The sequence below is a fragment of the Adiantum capillus-veneris genome, chromosome 5, assembly GCF_014529385.1.
Source record: "Adiantum capillus-veneris isolate H3 chromosome 5, ASM1452938v2, whole genome shotgun sequence".
Lineage (NCBI taxonomy): Eukaryota > Viridiplantae > Streptophyta > Polypodiopsida > Polypodiales > Pteridaceae > Adiantum > Adiantum capillus-veneris.
In genome coordinates, this window is record NC_140935.1 from 139218950 (window position 1) to 139223256 (window position 4307).

Sequence of the window (4307 nt, forward strand, 5' to 3'; positions counted from 1 at the left end):
GGCAAAACAGCAGCAGAGCTACAGAAGGAATGGAATGCACCTATGTTACCCTATGCTCTGCTGAAGTACGAACCTCTAACACATCAACGGCAACTCGAAAAAGAAGAACAAGTGCCAGTGTTTGAAGGAGAAGTACAAGATAGGGAACAACAAAACAGAATAGTGGAAAGCCAACCAAAGTGGAGGCGTCAATGGCTATTGGATCACCCTAATAACCTGATCCACTTAGTCAACGCACCGCCTGAGCTGAGGAATGACAGAACGTTTTGCCCCACTCCCCAAACATACACCTACAGCCAACATAAAGCACTACAGAGCAGAAATCCGACATGGCTGAATTATCCAGTAATGCCAGGGCCAGCAGAGGGAGAGAGAATATCCGGTTCTTACATGGTGAAAACCCTGCAGGGCGCCATAGCAGAATTCGGAGGCTCTCCTGACCTATCCTGCAAGATGCTATGTAAGTAGCTCGAACATTTTTGGCCTGTCTCATAGTCTTCTCAGAAAGCTAGACATCAGAGTATATGAATACTGAAAGAAGCATCTCAGAGTTGTCATATGATCTAAGTAGGCCACCGACAGAGCCAGTATTGTATGCCTATTTCAAACGGCTGATGTTTCTACCAAGCTACCATCTCCAAACCTTTGAAGAAGCATTTTACACGAGCTTCTTCATGTACAAGCCAAAAAATTTTGGCCCATTAATGGCAAGTGAGTCTATGCGCTATGATGCGTTTCTACATCAAATCACCCAAGAAAGGCGACAACGACAATGAAGACAAAGACGATCATGTCGTGGTAGACATGAATTAGGAGGGGGGGAGTGTTGGAGCCCCATTGGTCCAACTGTTGTAATGAGCCCATCTTGTAAAGCATATCAAATTCCATTTTTTATGTCAAAGATGTCTTATCATTTTGATCCTTTCGTCTGGATTATGTAAATATTAGTTAGTTAGTCAGGACTCAGATTTATTCCCACTTTGTAATCATGAGCAAGAGAACCCCATGTACATTTTTGAGCTAAGGTGACTAAAGTATAAAAGTCACCTTAGAACCATTTTTTGGACAACATTTTTTTTGAATATTAATCCTGTGTCGTACGAGTCTAAGAGAGAGAGAGAGAGAGAGAGAGAGAGAGAGAGAGAGAGAGAGAGAGAGAGAGAGAGAGAGAGAGAGAGAGAGAGAGAGAGTGAGTGTGTCTTATCCTCTTCGCTACGCGCTTCTCCCTCACCGGATTCACGACGCGACCACACCATCGTGGTAGTCTCTCCGAGAGCTACGCGCCCACGCCACGCATTCGCCGTTTCGAGTTGATCGCGATCGATTCTTCCTCGAGCTTGTTTTGCTTGTAAGTAGCACAAACGGTGTTCGTTTTCAATAATCAAGTGCTTCATGGAATGAGAAAGAGATTAGCTACACATAGATAATGATAAACTTAAGTTTCGACCACTTTTGGATTATGACCTGTTGGTCTATCGCGATAGTATTCGAGATAGCTAGGGTTCAAATCAGGTGAGATTAGACTTAAAGGTAAGTATGTCCTAGTGAGAGGATGATGCCTAGTAAGTTTGATGCGAGTCCGAGTTCATTGGACGTGTAAACGGTGTTGTGAGCGTTTAGGGATAGAGTGGGTTGCATTCTACCAGGGTTAGTGATTGATGCATCATAAAAGTGCGTATGTGTAGATTGGTCTCAGCCTGACAAGCTAACGAGATTGCCTACGTGCACCTACGGGTTAGTCGTGTCATCGGATGATAAGTATGTTGTCTGTGTCGTGCTCGTGAGTATGAACAGGGGAGTAGTTTTTCCCTAAAACACCACGTCAAGCCACCTCTAGTTGGCCGTAAAAAGGGAGTGGGCGCCGGCCTTAACCGACATAGCGGGCCTCCCTTTAGCCTCCACAGTTACCCTCTTGTTGGAGAGCAACCTTTTTAATATGCTGGCAGCCGCATTACTCGGTTTTCGAGTAACATCTGGGAAGAGAAGCAAGTTCTTACCTTCAACCAGTGTCAGCTCAAATCTATTTGCTATCCGGCTCACGTCGAGGCTTTCACACCTCTCCCCTCGTATGTGCTCCAATAGCGCTGTTAGGGTCGACTTTCCCATGGCCCCGGCCCCCAACAGAAAGAGACTAAACTGGTCGCGGGTATCCAATGTAAAGACTAGCCTCATGAAGGCTCTCAACAAGTTTAACTTTAGGACGTCTCCATCCATCAGGGTAAGGAGGAAGATTTTCTGGATGGGGGTCATTGGTGTACACATATCCAGCTGAATACCTGCATAGCTCGTGCAGACCCACAAGGGACTGGGCGGGTGTAACAGCGGCCCTGACTCGTGAGAGACAAGTACTCCGTTGAGAAAGGGGAGCCTTGAATCAACCGTCCTGGCCCGCTCAAGGAGCCGATGCAGGCGCTCCTCTACTGATTTAAGAAGATGTGGGAGCTCATTCTCTTCCTTTGGGGTCGTGTGAACGTAGCCCCCATTCCCTTCATCTCCTCCTCTATCTTATTTAGTATCTCGTAAGCCCATCCGGGCGGACTATCCCACCTTTGATTTGTATACTCATACCACTGCTCGTCCGAAAGCAGGTAGGCCCAGGTATCCTTAAACCGATCGGCCAGTAACGCCCCTATGTGGGCGTCCAGTTCGAGGTCCAACTCAGCCGTATCTCCTCCATATTCGCCTGCCTGCTTATCCGCTCCTTTTTCAAGGATTCTCAAGAGGTCGAGCTCCTTTTCCTTCTCAAAGGGGGGATCGCAAAGATAGCGAGCTTGAAAGATGAGGGTCTCCTTTTGCATAGCCCGGCTACCCATTACCTGCCCGTAAAGAGTGTTCCACCGGGTCCGCTTAAGAATAGGCGTTCTAACCTCAGCTACGCAGCCCTCCTGGGCGAGCCAGAGAGGACGCGGGAACATGCCTAATCCTGCTAGGGGGGCCCTTTTATAGACCTCACGGCCCTCTCCCAAGATTGTTATTCTCCCACTGGAAAAATACTCTACACGGGTGCCAGCTAAACACAAACCGCCCTTCATAGGTTTCTCCCAGAGGGGGATCCCCCGCCCCCAAAGATGGAGGCTGCCCGAGGGAGTCCTTTCCTATGTAAAGGAATCATCATTCCCAAGGTAGTCTCTAATAGCGCGCGCAACAAAGGGATTGTCCACATCTATAAGGCCAATTCCATGAGGGAGCGAATCCACATCCAGCCCTATAGACCCTCTGGGATGTGGTGCCCTTACCGCGCACTCTCCTACAAAATCCTCTTTGATCACCCTCCGTTCCTTTTCCGCAGGGAGACGCTATTTACCCTTCTGGAAAAATAGGTGGCACCCACAGTTCAAAAGGTCGCTGATCAACTCAAACTCTAAATATGACAGGGAGATCAAGCATTGAGCCAGTGGCTCCCCCTTTGTTCTATCAACCATTAGTTATCTACCTCCACCTGCTTTTATGCTCGGTTAATGAAATCCCATGCAGAAGGCGGCTGAAAAATGGATGGGCACGATCTTCACGCGCCGCTTAGGATCCCGTTACCGAGCCCTCCTTTCTGCCTCTAGGATTTTTACGTATCGTAGGATCATGACCTCTTGGTCCCCCTCAACGCCGCTTGCAACTGGGAAAATCATTGGGGTAACCAGGGATCTTTCAGGATCTAGGCCTATTGGATTATCTCGGGTGCTTTGAGGTCAGGGCGGTCAAACTGGTCATAGGCCTCGGCTATGCCTCAAAGGCGGAACGTCTTTGTTGCTTTAGACCCCTGGTTAGGAATAAGGCTAACTTCAAACATCTTTTCGGTATTCTGAGGCCCCTCAAACTTGCCGTACCTGGCCACCAAAGGTATCTGGTAGGTCTTACCGCTCGCAAGGTAAAGGGTCATCTTGTACCACCTTATTTCAGACGATTGCAAAGGAAGCAGCACCATTTCGAGCCAGTGGGAAATAAATGAGTACGCAAAACACCTCAGGTTGGATGAACCCAATGGCCATCGAACCACCTTAAAATCCATTCTTAAGGGATATTTCATTGCAGTGGTTGCACTCTTTAAGCCGTAGTAACCTGTTATTGTTATTATCTCGCCCTTCTGTAGCCTAAGTGGAACCTCGTCAAATTGATCTATTGGCACATATTGTCCACCTCCTCTTAAGGGATCCACCGGGGTGGGTATTTGTAAAGCACAGCGTAGTTAGGAGTTGGCGACGTCCTTGTAGGGGGGGCAGTTCTTAGTAATTGTTCTGCGGGCTTCTCCCTGCCCTTTCGACGATCCAGTTCTCTCCTAAACTTGCCTTTAGTTATATATATGGTGCGCCCGC

General features: G+C 48.0%; 1 pseudogene; it reads right to left on the minus strand.

Annotated features, from left to right (window-relative positions):
- Positions 1-1833: 1833 nt before the first annotated feature.
- Positions 1834-2813, minus strand: LOC147458171 (uncharacterized; annotated as a pseudogene).
- Positions 2814-4307: the final 1494 nt, after the last annotated feature.